Source organism: Rhyacophila brunnea, unplaced genomic scaffold (assembly GCF_057557595.1).
Source record: "Rhyacophila brunnea isolate RB1 unplaced genomic scaffold, BYU_Rbru_1.0 scaffold_20, whole genome shotgun sequence".
NCBI lineage: Eukaryota > Metazoa > Arthropoda > Insecta > Trichoptera > Rhyacophilidae > Rhyacophila > Rhyacophila brunnea.
In genome coordinates, this window is record NW_028232860.1 from 30,578,216 (window position 1) to 30,594,296 (window position 16,081).

The window sequence follows — 16,081 nt, forward strand, 5'->3', positions numbered from 1 at the left end:
ACAAAAAAAGGTTAATACAATAACCGTAATTTGTTGATAACTAAAGTAGGTACAATAGGTTCTATTTTCATAAAAATTGCGCCATTATATTTATTGTTGTTTGATTTAATAAAGCGCATTTTTATTGTAGTACTTAATAATTTTTTAATCAATTAATTAGGACCGGTTTCGTCCGCCTCAGAGGGACATTTTCAACTGTTGAGTTGAGTTGAGTTGAAAATGTCCCTATGAGGCGGACGAAACCATTCCTAAGTTATTGATTAAAAGTGGAATAAGTACTACAAAAAATTGCGTTTTATTAAATCAAACATCAATACAATGCAGTTCCACGATGAATTGACAGTTAACAAAATAAAAGACATTATATTATTTATGTAATGTAACAACATATAATAATTGCAGAAATATACTCACACATTATATTTTTTTTGCGTATCTTTGATATTACTATTAATTACTATCTACTAAAGGCATTTATTATTAATATATTGGATTTTATTGATTATTGAAAATATTGCATCTTTCGTAAATTGATCTAAAATATTTAATATCATATTTTTTTCCCATTTTCACATAAGCTTTAAGTACACCCTTATACACTGCACACCCATGTTACTTCCCATATCGAATTGAAAGTAATATAATACACAGGGTAATATTTTTTTTTATTTTCCGAATCAATAAAAAAAATGTATTGTGAGTCTACGGAACGTATGGCAAATACCCATATTGCGTGTTTGTATTATTATTCTATCACGTTTCTTGAGAAATAAAATTAGACAGTGCTCATACATACATACAAAATGTGTGTAAGTAATTCGGTAGACCCGTTTTCCTCGCCTCCTTTTACCCTATTCAACCTATGACATACATTTTTAATAACACTCTCTTGCCTGTGTAAAGATCAATCTAGTATTTTTTTAATATTCATAAAAAATTTCGATAAATATCAGAGATTTCATTCTGATAAAGCTCGATATATACATTTATTTATTTTTTTGGTAATAGTGACATGTAGTTAGTGACGTTTTTAGACAAAATACTGCCCCTAGGCAGTGCCAAAATGGCGCCACATTTTTTTATACAGAACTTTTTAGCATCCTTTCATGACTCCAATATCTAAAAAATGTGTTGTATGGATACATTACTAACAATATATACCTATATCTATCATTAGATCTAATTTAAATGTTATCTCTGCTTCAATAGACAATATTGGGAGTCTACGGTTTCAGATAGGTACATTTTAAAATACACCTGACAACTTCTAAAACTCGCGAGTGACTTGCAAACATATTTTGATAAATTCTAAATTAAGTAAGTATGTGCCTACCTATAATTCGCAAATCTCCACGTGTCATTGCTGTTCACCAAGAATGTGACGTCCAAGAAAATCGGAAGTAAACTAGACATCGCGAACCCGACAAAAAATAATGTCCTGTTAAAACTTTTGTAGAACCTAATTAATACATTTTGTTTCCAAGTAGTGAGCTGATTTTTTTAATGGAAAGATATTTCTGTTATTACTAAGGTTAGGTAGCTATTTCTATATATTATTATATACCGACCGAATGATTTGACCCGATTTGCCGCCATTTGGGTAACTGCCGCCCCCAAGCGATGCTCAATCTGCCTACCCCCACGGGACGTCACTGCATGTAGTTCTAATTTAACCGGTTAAGTGCCCAAAGCGTCTTTGGACGCCCTAATTACACCAATTCTTATGTTAATTACTATCAATTAACTAATTGCGGCATAGAAAGGATTAAATAGACCTCATAAATGATTAGTTGAGAATGGGGTTCGTATGGGAGTACGGGCTCTAGCCTTGGTGTCTCAGAATGTGCAATGGCTTGAATTTATATAACTATATTGTCGAATTACACTACGTGTCGCAAAAATAATTCCATTTCTAATGACATAATATAATGTAAACTGCACGCAATGAAAGAAATAGATATTAATCTTTTAAACAATATTATCAGAAAAATACACTTACCTTGAACATTAGTCCATCTTTTTGTGACTGTAAAATGAATGGCCACTTTGACACTTGATCTTAATTGTATTATATCAGCTAGCTAGATCTTTGAAATGACGCGCAATTGAAGCAGTGTACATATTTCAACTGACTAACGTGTAGGTATAAACCAAATTATTGTTTTAAAATAACAATTAGCCAAAGTAAATCTGACAACAATAATTGCGTGTCCATAATGGGCACGGGTGAAACTAACGTGAGCAATTAGGTCCGGCACTAAAGAGTTAAGTAATTACATGGAAGTACTAAGTGAAGTGAGCTAAGTGTATCATATTAAAAATATATATAATATAAAACAACACCCACCTATAATACTCATCAATCATGTAGGTGGAATATATCACTATCCAAAGCGATTTAATTGAACTGAGTTATCGGCCTCTCATTTGGCATCACCAATGGCAGATTAGTTCTGAAATGATGCTCCCATTTCCTTACATAATTATCAGTAATATACCGGTCAATACTAACACGAAAAATACGTGGCTAAATATAGATATCTTTTAGTGTTTAAACTACGGCATGTTAACATACATAAGAGAAAGCCAGTTGCATAAAGCCACGGATATTATCCATACAACCTCTAGTAAAGGAGTCTCAAAAATGTCATTTAAAATCGCTCCACCATACGGTCGTATTTCAACGGGGCCCAAAGAATCGACTCACTCTCTAGCCGGCTTCTATATAAGGAATTAATTATAAAGGATCTTAATAACATCATATCCTAACGTTTATAGCACATTTTTACAAGTGATAGCTATGTGGCCACTAAATGACAGCTTACTGTCAAACGTAATGCCAAGATCCCTTACAGATGGTATTCAAAAAAATGCATTGAATATTGAAAAAATATTAACTGCTAGACTCTAGTAAACGATAAAATATTGCATTTATCAATATTGAAGTTAGGGTTTATTACGCCTACCCTCATCTAATATATTATCGATATCTAGTGATAAAATCGTCCAAGGAACCTCCATGAAGAATTATTGTCTATTGTGTAGCATAGATCAACGAAGTATGCTTTAGATGAAAGATTTCTATATATACATTATTTTGATTGGACGACGTGCAGCATCGTAGTTCAATGTCGAATATTTCAATTAACTGATGGTATCAGTACTAGGGATTCCAATCTCGGGATCCCGAGCTATTTTCGATACCTATGAATCCCGGGATTGATAAATATAATCCCGAAACTTTAAGGATTGATTTTTATATCAATTTTTATGGAAAATAAAATAAAAACGAAAATATAACAGAAAAAATACTTTTAATAACAAATAACTACATTAGAAATAAACTGAGTTTGAATGAAGTTTGATTTATACCCATGTGTAAGTTGCAAATTCAATTTATTTTTTCACATAAATTAATAAAAATGAGAAAGATTAGAAAAAACAATGCTTCGCACTATTAACAAAGTAATTCCACCATGATCTCATACATTTTACGGCAGTTTCATATTTGGCTGACTAATTAAATTTATGAAGCGAAAAGGCCATAAGTGCACCATGATTTGCTTTACTATTTTAAATCTTGCTAACCCATTCATTAAGTCTTTACGATCAGAAACAGAAATCTCATATTAAATTCACATTATTAATTATATTACAATGTTATTTACTCCATTAAACTTATGTATTTCCATGATTAAACGTATACAATATTAACAATAAATGTTTTAAATAATATAAATTATACTATATTTATTTTTGACCGATTTTATCAATGTTATTTGTAAATATAAAATTTTTATATTAACAATGGAAAAAATGCCATTCCCGGGACCAGTCCTGTTCCCTAATCAGTACCAATAATAGATTAGAGATTACCAGATGTGGTTATCATTAACCTTGGAATATATTACTTTCAGCATGTATTTGGATTGGGATGTGTAACTGACGATAACGATTATAACTACTGCATTATTATTAATGCACAAAACAAAGTAAATATTATTTTCATTCCATTATACAAAGCATTTAAAATACCGACATAATATCAACTTAACCATTACATCTCACACTCATAACTTGGTATGAAACCATCAGCAAAAACCCTCTAACGGCCGCACCATAATCCCGTGTGGTATTTAACAAATTAACGAGGGTTTCAAGGGCGCATATACTATTTTGACTTTCAGACAGGTCAAGGGTTGAGATAAAAGCAAATGTAATGTACCACGAGATATCTTATTTGGAAATATACGGCGCGTAAGTATACCCCGTTCGTATATATCACGACTGTTGTAGACGACGTTCATAAAATATTGCGATTGTGGGAGATTAACATCACAAGCATTTAAAATCACTTAGGTATTTTAGTCTCCCTAATTTATAAAAGCCCGCTTTTTTCTAAGCCCACTAGCATCGCTTATAAAAACCAACCATTTATTTATTTATTTTATACTGACTACACGCGATTGAAATGCTTATAAATGAATTGAATTATACACATTATCTTAAAAAAATACCTGTTTTATAAAGCCCTGATATCACCTGGAATATTAATTTAAATTTAAAATAAGTTATTTAAGATATTCTTTTCGCAAAATAACATGCATTTAAGTATATGTGGCTGTCAACGGATTCCCAGATCTCAATTATAATATTATGTATTAAATAATTACAAGATAAAAATAACTTTCTATATACAACGTTTTTAAATTTTCTGTTGAATCACATAAACTTGACTTGACTAGCTTAAACGATCAAAAAAAATTGTACTTGTTAGAAATAATACTGAAATGTCATATTGATTTCCATAGTAACGCACGTTTATATTAATATTAATAATTTACTTGCTTGGGCCCACTTAGCATCCAATAATAGTTTTATTTTTTACGGATTTCTTCCGAAATAACTTTTCATACAAAACAGAATTAACTGAAAATGAAATCAATTCTACCTAAATATGGCTAAAAGTATTAAAATAATGCATTGGCATCGTGTTTTGATATATTCTAAAAGTTTCAAATGTCTAGCTAGTCGGAAAGTTAGTTAAAAATCGTTACGAAAAAAGATTTTTACCGGAAAAATAAGAATACGAGCTAAGAAAAACGTTATAAAATAAGTACCTACCTACTTTAATTTAGAATACAAAAATCGATTGCCACCGTAACTCAATTTAGACATTGCTTATGAGCAGCTATTAATAAGGCCAATAGTTCAAATTTTTCGCAATTAAGCATGGCAGTCGTAGCATAGTGGTAGTGCACAGGGCGCGAAAATTAACAGACGTAGGTTTGAATTTCTGCCGGGTGTCTTTTTTATTATATTTAAGAATTTTTTCTATTGGCTATATTTTATCTTGAGTCTATTCAGAATTATGTATATTCAACAATAAATTAGAATAGTACATTCTTAAATCTTGTGAATTATTTGTTGAACAAAAGAAATAGTTAATTAAATATTCATTTGTTACGTACAATCAGTCAGTACCTATATGCAATATGGTTTCGTAATAATATGAGATTGCGGATTTGCAATTTTATAACATTACGAATTAATGTTGCTTAATTCATCATACTTTCACTATATTATTTCATAGTGTAAATAATTACAAGATAATATAAAGAACTTTTTATATACTACGTTTTTAAATTCTGTTGAACCATATAAACTTGACTTGACTAGCTTAAACGATCAAAAAAATTGTACTTGACATGTCATATTGATTTCCATAGTACCTATCGCACGTAGTTTCTAGGACCGCAGACCAGCAACCAATAATGGTGTCGAAATAACTTTTTGTACAAAATAGAATTAACTGAAAATGAATTCAATTCTACTTAAAGATGGCTAAAAGTAATAAAATAATGCATTAACATTGTGTTTTGATATACTCTAAAAGTTTCAAATGTCTAGCTAGTCGGAAAGTTAGTTAAAAATCGATTGCAAGATTTGTACCGGACAAATAAGAATACGAACTAAGAAAAACGTTGTAAATATGTATAAATACCGGGTCAGAATCGATTGGACATCTCACTCGATTATAAGTTTCCATGAAAGACAGAGAATTGCGGTTATACGTACTTATTATATTGCATCGATTGTACCCTTGTAGTTATTTGAATCAGTAAATAAATTCTCGCTTTCTCCATCATCATGAACTAGTACTACCAACTTTCATCTGCAATTCCTATCTTCCGCCGAATCAAGAATTAAGTATGAAAGTATACGACATTATGTATGTAATATAAAAGAATAATATTATTATTAATCCTTTAATATTTTTTCGGATGAATAATTAATTATTGTCCGATTTCGCATGTCTTAAATAGTTTTATCTGGCAATTAAAAGGATATAAAATATTACAGTTAGGCCTTTTTTAATCTTTGCTAGTTAATTATAATTCAACCATTAAAACAATAAAGATACGTATGTTTTACGACAGTCAATCTTATGTTATCATACTTCAAACTGGAGGGCGCTAAAAAAACCATTAAAAAGGCCGTAAAAGGGACAGGCAAGCAAACATTCGTCCTCCTGAAAGTCCGAATTTCGTGAAATATTGCCGAGTCAGCTTGAAATATTGCGTGTCCCAGCAAAAAGTTTATCAGTGGCGTACCAATTTTTTTTTAATTAAAGGCTCAATAGTCAAATTACATGGCGATTTATGCTAAAATTTAACTTTAAATTTTAAAAAGTCGAAGGCTCCTTGAATATTTATTATGTAAAAACATATCAATTACCACTTAATCTTGAGATGTTTATAACTCAGCAAAACATCAAATTGTTTTTGTGTATCAAAATACTTATGTAACCTTAAAAAAAATTATTTTAATAATTAATAACAATAATTTATTTTTTTATTTTTATAATCACATATTAACAGTGAATAAGTGTACAGCAAAATAATGTAGCTTCATAATAAAAAAAAGTAAATAAATAAATAACGAGCCTTGTGTCAAATTTATTCTTTTGAGGAAAACGTATTTAAATCTAATAGAGAATGTAAGAATAAGTTTTGATATTCAACAGAAAAGCTCCCACATTTACCCAGCTCGTAGGGTAGCTGTCTTTGTATAAACATTTTGTAAAATGCTTATTCATTTGTTCTAGTGCAAGAAACCAATAGGTTGGAAAATACATGGTTATTAACGTATTAATCATACAAATTCCAGTATTACTACTTCCACATTGTGGAGGCCTGTATGCTCCACTTAAGACCAAACATGATAATCTAGTTTATATCATAAAAATAAATTAAACGCACTAATATATTAACCCAAAGGTGATAAGCCAAAAAGAATATTAGAAAGAATATAACAATAAAATGCTTTATTACTTAAGAGGCAATATTATGTTTCATAATAGTTTTTAGCGTCCGAAAAATCCGTACGAGTTATTTGGATAAATTTACAAATATTATTTTAGGTTAAGTATAAAATGGTATTATTATAATATGCTAAACTAACATTTTATATTAAGTACTTATTTCATATTGCTGTTTAAATTGTGTTAATCTTGCCGATTTTTTGAATAATAAAACGCCTAATTCTTGTCAAATTTGGGATCGCAGAGATTATCAATATAATTTTTTATCGTGAATATTTTACTAAAATTATCTCATCATAAATTATACTAATGGTTTTATAAATGCGTTTAAAAATTAATAAATGTAAAAAATATTAACACCACTGCACATTTATGTACCGAAATATGACTATATTCTAAAACATTAGAGCGAGAGGTTTAAAAGAATACTATTTTATGTAACAAAAATACTGTATGCAGTCATCAAATGTTTAAAATAAATATAAAAAATAATAGGGCTTCAAAATTATATAAATAGTATATCTACAACGTTTAAGAAGTGTCCAGGATCATGGTTTGAAAATACAATAAAAACTCAATTTTGACCTACGACGAGCATGTGCTCCCTTAAATAAGTAACTATAATATATTGTATGCCAAGTTATGAGCATTTTGTTTTTACCATTGAATTATAAATATACGTGGTATGTAAAATGTAATTTATTATATTCATATCAACATATTTGATCTGACTCATTTTCCGGAATAAACTAATATCAATAATTATTAGTAATATAAAAATATTACAAAAAAAATCGTGATATCAAAACATGATCTCATTTTTGCAGAATGTTGTAATCGTTGAATCCTCAGTACCTACCTCAATTATTTAAATATTATGGCTACCTATTATTTAAGCGCGCAATCATTTTAAACTCTACTGTTGGAATATCCGACTGTTCCAAGCAGTATAACAAAGCGACGCCCCTGAAATTTCTCTAGGGCGTCTTGCTGGTCCCGCAGTTGGTGAATTATATACGAAGGTTTCCATCTCAGTTCTTCCACTTTCACGTTCTTACTCGCGTAGAGACTTTTAGTTACCTATTCCCTTTTTTACAGGTTAGTATTATTCTACATTTATAATATTTGTAACTGTCGACGATTTTATTTATTCTCGTCTCAATGTCAGTTTTTCATGTTGTGTTTTTTTTAATCAACTGTTTTTGTCAAAAATAGGTTATTTTTTTTAGAATAATTATTAATAACTATGTCCTTGCTTTTTCGTTATTTTGTAGTTGAAATAATGTCATCGAAAGAGTTTTTGATCTTTATCAAACACATATTTTTGAAAAAACAATATGTAATGCTCAAACCGACATCCATTGTTTCCTCGACGTACACTCTACCAAATTCTATACTGTGGTAAATATATTACGTTGTTTTAAAAATGATTAAAAACTATTTTTGACTCGGCGACTCTCGTGGTGCAGTGCGTAAGGTGCTGGCTTTCCACCCGAGAGTTCTGGGTTCGATTCCCGATGAAGACACAATATTTATGTGTTTTCTGAAAGTTAAACTATACTCCTAGTTTCAAAAAATATAATAAAATAAGTTGAATAATATGTATGTATATTAATAATATGATACCTTGTGTGTAAAATATTTCTGGTGCTTCCACTCAGTTTAGGCAGTTAACCAATGTCTTTAAATCCAACTTGACACTATTCTTCTATCTTCTACAAGATCGACCAAATCTTCGTTTGCCTTCCGACGTCCCGAATGTAAATTTCATTAATATGCAAGAATCCTTCATTATGTGTACATGGCCCTGTCATCACGATAGATCCATATTATGATTAGTAGATACTTACCGCGTATGGAAAACGTATGAGTGTTGTTATGATTTACGATTTTGCAAGTTATAAAGAAACCCTAACGTCTAGATCTTATTTGAAAGTAACCAAAAGGTAACAGTATTTACCACTGAAAACTGAGAAACAATTTATTTTGAAACCCTAAAAGGCAAATGAAAAATGATCCAAGGAAAAAGTTTAATTTCAATAATGTCAGCTTAAGAGCCTCGCTATCAATACGTCTACGGCGGCCGTGATTCCAGAGTGCCGGGGTAATGAAATCACGTCCGCGGACCAAGAACGGTTCCTAACCCCTTCCTGTCACGAGGGCACCCTCTACTCGCTCGGAAGGAGGCAACCGATTCCAGCTCCTTTTAGCAGGGGTAACGAGTTCATTTGCATAATAATTATTATTTATTGTTTGATATTGAATAAATTAACTATTTCCTTTAAAACTATGACAAATTTACAACAAAAACAGAATACAAATTATACTAGGATGAATTAATAATAATACTACATTTCCACAAGTGATTAAATTTAAATGAAAATTCTAGTTATCATCAGTCGGAGTCGATCCACTGCTAGATAAAAGCCTCCCCTAGAGCTTTCCACTCCTCTCCATTCCTACTTTTTGCTACCATGTACATTCACCAAACTTTATCAGTTCATCTATCCGCTGAATAAATATCACACGGATTGACTCAAACTTTAATCAGACATCTATAAAAGAAGCTTACACACGTATTTATTAACCATACTTACATATTATATCTAAATTATATAAAATCGTCCAATTCCGTCTGATACCGATTAATTCATGTTATAGTCAAAAATATGGTTCAAAATAAAGGCCAGGTTTCTTCGGAGTTAGAAAAAAAGTCCAATAAAGCTTTTAATGTGGACCAATTAGATTACTGATAACCAATAGTGTAAATTTATACAAAAATATATTATGTAGAGTAGAAAATGAGAATTATAATGCATTTTTTGTAATAAATAAAAGTCAATTTTCTTGTAGACACGCTGGCATTGGTAAAATGGACCACAATAGGCTAAGCAGTTTATAATATCGTGGGTCCCAGGTTCGAATCCTGAGTCTGGAAAATATACATTATTTTTCATTTGGTGTTTAGAGATACAACACTATGGGCCTAATAAGTAAGCAAGCGACTAACATCTATTTTTTGTAAACACATACATCTTTAAACACTAACATTCCCTGTGGAGGACCATACTAATATGATCGTCTTAGGATTTGGATATGGCTATATCTAAATCTTTGAAAAATTTGATGATATACGAGACTCAAACCCGTACCTAGTAGATTGACGCCAATGTGTTTAATCAATAATTAAGCTAAATGCGTATTATCTAATTACGACGAAATTAACAAGAAGTTTTTTCATATTACTATTAATATATTCATGCAAATTTAGTTCTTTTGTCTATCAGCTGTTATGTTTTTAAATCATGCTAATAATAAAATTAATTAATGTTCTAAGTATTTTAAACCAACACCCGTATTTATTAATACTACGTACTTGCTCCTGCTAATAATTTTATAATTAAATGTTTTTATTGAAAACTTTGAATTTGAAGATCGCGGGCGAAGCATTTGCAAATCCTGGTACCGAGTCTTCGCTTACGCCAGTAAACGTGAGATGTTACAGGTAACAACGCGTCCTTGTGTGTGAGTGCAACTTTATACGAGGCGCGTGACTTGATCGGGGATGTTCAGGCTTTCATCTACTATTGGCATGAATATAATTTTTCAACTGAAAAACTGTTACATTTTCGAAAGATTATCAAAACCTCACCATTCCTTATGTATTCACACAGCAATGAAAAATAATAATATTAATTTGACACTGTCATGCGATTTTAATAAATACAATCGTTTACCAAAAAATAGTATTTTTTTTAATTTAGAAAAATATCTTTATCATTATCATTGTTGAGGAACGAGACCATTGTGATTGGGGATAACCAGGAGGTATAGATGCAGCGCTGTCAGGAGGAGAGAGGAGAAGTCGAGATTTGTGGTTGCTCCGATGGATAGCTCCGATGGTAGATGCGACAATTGTGCGATAGTTTAAATGACTTGCTAATTCCTACACTATCGAAATAATGCTGACAAAGCCCGAATTCATTGACTGCCACATATCTTTATCAATAAAAGATTTGAATAGTGTATTTTGTGGATCCTTATCATTAACACCAATATAGCACAAGCGACAAAATAAATTGCCGGATCAGCCTCACTAGCAGCTGCTATTTTGGCCTCCAAATCGTTCTGAAGAACAACGCACTGTTAAGAAATATCAAAACAACTCTATGCTGCGTCCAATATTAACGTATGGATCAGAATGCTGGGCACTCAGCTAACATGATGAGAGAAATATCGATATTATCTTTGAGAGGAGTATTGAGAATAATCTTTGGGGCTCTTGGAGAAGATGGCATTTGGAGATCAAGGTATAATGAGGAGTTGTACACACTTTATGGGGATGAAAAGCTAACGTGGTATATGAAAATTGGAGCAAGACGGCCGAAACTGAGATGGTTGCACTGCACCATAGGATTAAAATTCTCTAGAGAGTAACAGTCTCGCTATAAATTTTGTATGTACCTAATTCCATCAATTTTTTTATTACTATCAATGAAAATAATTTCGATATGCTAAAGTATTTTACAACGTTTTTATTAGCTCGTATTCTTGTTTGACCTGTGATTGCTTGTCCAGTACAAATCTTGCAATCGATTTTTAACTAACTTTCCGACTAGCTAGACATTTGAATTTTTTTAAATATATCAGAACACGATGCCAATGCATTATTTTAATACTTTTAGCCATCTTTAAGCAGAATTGAATTCATTTTCAGTTAATTCTCTTTTGTATGGAAAGTTATTTCAGAAAAAATCGTAAAAAGTAAAAGACTATTATTGGTTGCTAAGAGGGTGGTCCTAGCAACTAAATTATTAATATATACGTGTGTTACTATGGAAATCACTATGACATGTCCAAATGACATTTCAATATTATTTCTATCAAGTAAAAATTTTTTTGATCGTTAAACAGAAAATTTAAAAACGTTGTATATAAAAAGTTCTTTTTATATTGTAATTTTGTGTTAAGTTTTGGAAAATATAAATTCATACATGTGATTTATCGGTGTTCATATTTAAACCGCCCTTATCCATTTTATATAAGCGGGGTAGATATGGAAAAGATGCCATCTTATTTGAATAAAATAACTTAATATTACATAAAGAAGGCATCCCATCACAATACCCCTAAGTAAAAAGTATACTACGAACCATGCATCATAATAGTAATCTCATGATGCAGGCGCTAGACCATAAAATGCACTCATCTCGTCGCGAAAAGACCAAAACTGCACTATGATTAATAACAGCAGTGCTTTAAAATTGTATTACCTGACTTAAGGAAGCAATTTCAAAGCTACTTTACAAACTCACTTTATACTTTAAGTTCGCCCGTATAAGGTAGAGCTTTTAGAAATCGTGTTCGGTATTACGGTGTGAGTTTTACGCTATACCACAAAGCACTTAGACAACACCTATGTTAATACATAATACTATTACTATTACATTACCGTACGGTAAATATTATTTTGTGAAATTATTTGAATAGTAATTAAAAACGTATAGTTCTAAGTAATGAAAAACGACATTACACACTTTTTTCCCGTAGCGGCAGTGACTGTGACAGCACGTGACAGCATATAATGTGATGATAATGCATTTGACGCACAATAGTCAATATTTTTTCAGTATACTATTATTATTAGCTTGAAATACAGTATAAAATATTTTGTGATTCTATCGCAGGATCGTATGGTTGTAAACCCACGTAGCACTAGAGTTGCTAAATAATTTATATTATAACCAAGCTTCAATGACAAGAAACTTTGTTATTCTCCATACATCATACTCTATATTCTAAACCAGTGCTTAACAAACTTTTCTATACCCCGACATGCTTCCATCAAAAAATGGATTATTTTGTTTATAAAAAGATTTACTTGGCATTACTTGTATAATAATACACACATAATATGAGGCTACTATATGCAAACACGGCTCATTCCCAAAAACATAATTTGCAGCGAAATGCAATAAACTGTTTTACAGACTACTAAAAGAATAATTTATTTGATTTCTTCATTCATTTGTAGTGTAGTAAATTTAAAATAGAAAACAAAGGGAAACTTTTTCAATTTATTATTAATAAATAATTTATTTATATTATTTGATGTTTGAATCAAGCCGAGTTTGAAATCATTAGTTGGACTGAGCCGTTTCTGCAAATTGACAATTCGAATAAAATTAACCACCTATGTATGCGACCAATGATATACCACTAAAATGTTAGTCACATGACCCAAAAGCTAAACTTCTATATTGGCTAACGTAAAACGAGCCGTCTTTGAAGCTAAATGATTGTGGAATAAGCCAAATTTGAAAGTTTCGCGTTATTTTGATTTTGAGATTACTGTCTGAAAATTCATTTAAAGTGTATTTTTTTTTTACAAAATGTCATTCAAGGTTATCTTTTCAAGAATATTGGAACGAGCCGTGTTTGCAACTGGTAGCCACATATATTCTACAATTTGTCACATATAACACAATAGACTAAGATCTAAATAGTATAGGAACAGAATTGAATACGCTACGTTGACTTGCTAACGCTTCTAATTTTCAGTCAATAATAGATGCAGCAAAGTTCAGTGCAAATAATGTTTCAAATCTGACAACGTTTCCAACTATTTCCTTCGATTTCATTCTCCCTGCTTTACAGTTATTGCCACACTAAAGGTTATACATAATGAGCTTTATTCAATATCAGCTGCATAAAGGCAAAACCGTTAGTTGGGGGGTCTTCTAAATAGCACGATCTTGCATGGTAAGTTTGTTGGCTAAGTACTCTGAAACTGCAATGTGACTATGAAAACAATGACCAGATAATACTATGTAAGTAGTAGTTGGTAAATTTTACTTATTAATAATATAAATTTATCGTTTTCAATATTTGAATTATAAAATATCAGTTAGCAATATAGTAGTTTTATAATAATATTATATTTTAGCTAGTTACGATAATATTCACCATATTTTGTTACGTCAGGAATGCATGTAAAGTTATATTATCATACTTATAATATAATCACTAGAAATAATTACAAGTCAAAAAGAACTTTTTATATACCTACAACGTTTTTAAATTTTCTGTTGAATCATATAAACTTGACTTGACTAGCTTAAACGAACAAAAAAATTTGTACTTGATAGAAATAATACTGAAATTTTGACATGTCATATTGATTTCCATAGTAACGCATGTATATAAACACAGTGCTTACGGGCCCTTTTAATTAATTTTGTAATTAACGTGTTAATTTGCATTTGAAAAGTAATTAGCAAAAACACAATTTTGTGCGGCCCGTAAGCTATGGGTTAATAATTTAGTTGCTAGGACTCTAGACCCCTAGCAACCAATAATGGTGTCGAAATAACTTTTCATACAAAACAGAATTAATTAAAAATGAAATCAATTCTACTTTAAGATGGCTAAAAGTATTAAAAAATGCATTGGCAAAAGTTTCAAATATCTAGCTAGTCGGGAAGTTAGTTAAAAATCTGTTGTAAGATTTGTACTGGATAAACAACCACCAGACAAATAAGAATACGAGCTTATAAAAACGTTGTAAAATACAGATGACAGGGCAATAGTTTTGTTGTTTTTTTTAACTTTTATTTCGATTTATCCACTCCCGAAATGTCTTCAATATTATTCGAGTATATTCTTTGACATTTTCAAAAATTTATACAGAAAAAATCGAGTTTCTTATCCGACATCGTACTTTTTACCTTTCCTTATTGACGGAAAGGTATAAACCTTTCCGTCAATATGACATTACAAATTAATTGTTATGTCATTTAATACTTTCTATCATTCTTTATAGAATATTATATTCAATTTGATAGTATGCAAATAATCTTATATTTTTTTTCTTTCACGACCCGATTAAAATAAATGATTCTTTTATTTATGTCGGTCAATTTTTAAAATTTGGAATTTGCTATTAGATATATGTTTTTCTTTCACTATACCTTTTTAATACGTCTTCTCTATGTCTCGCTTTCTAGTATACATTTTTTTTACCATGTCCGATCCTAATAAAAGATAAAGAAATAGATATTAGCCGTCTTGTTCAACCTATTAGGTACATACTCTGACTCCAAACACAACAACCCACGATATTATAAACCGCTCGGCCATCGTGTACATACATTTATGGATTATGTTTTCTCTCATGCGTTACAGATAGAGAGATAGATAAATCGAGACAACTATTATATAACTCAACAAACGATAATTACATTATATTCGATAGTTCACACAATTACGCTTCTGCATTGGAGCATATGACAGACACAAGGTCGCGTCGATTCCCTCAGTTTATCGATTTTCTACTACCATCATGAGATATCAGCATCGTATATTATTATAATATTATATAAACATCTGCAAGAGAAGACCTGGTCGTCGAAATTGAAACGGCTGGTTTGTGCCACGGGAGATTTAAAAATGCTGGATCGTCCAAGATGGAGGAAGTTTTTGAAGGAGGCCAATTCCCACCAAGGGTTGTAGTACCATAAATGATGATGATACACATCTGGACGAGCAGAATCAGTGCGTTTTATTCGAATATATCAGTTGTCTCTCTTTTAGTTTTTTATTATTCCCTAAGTATTTAAAAATGACAACGTTTGTACAATTAGTTTATAAATAATATTTTAAGATTTAAAATATATCTTACTATAATATATAACGTACTCCCGTGGTTGTGGGTACTTAGAGATTCAGTGTGTCCTTCTATAAGTTTGGATAAAAAAA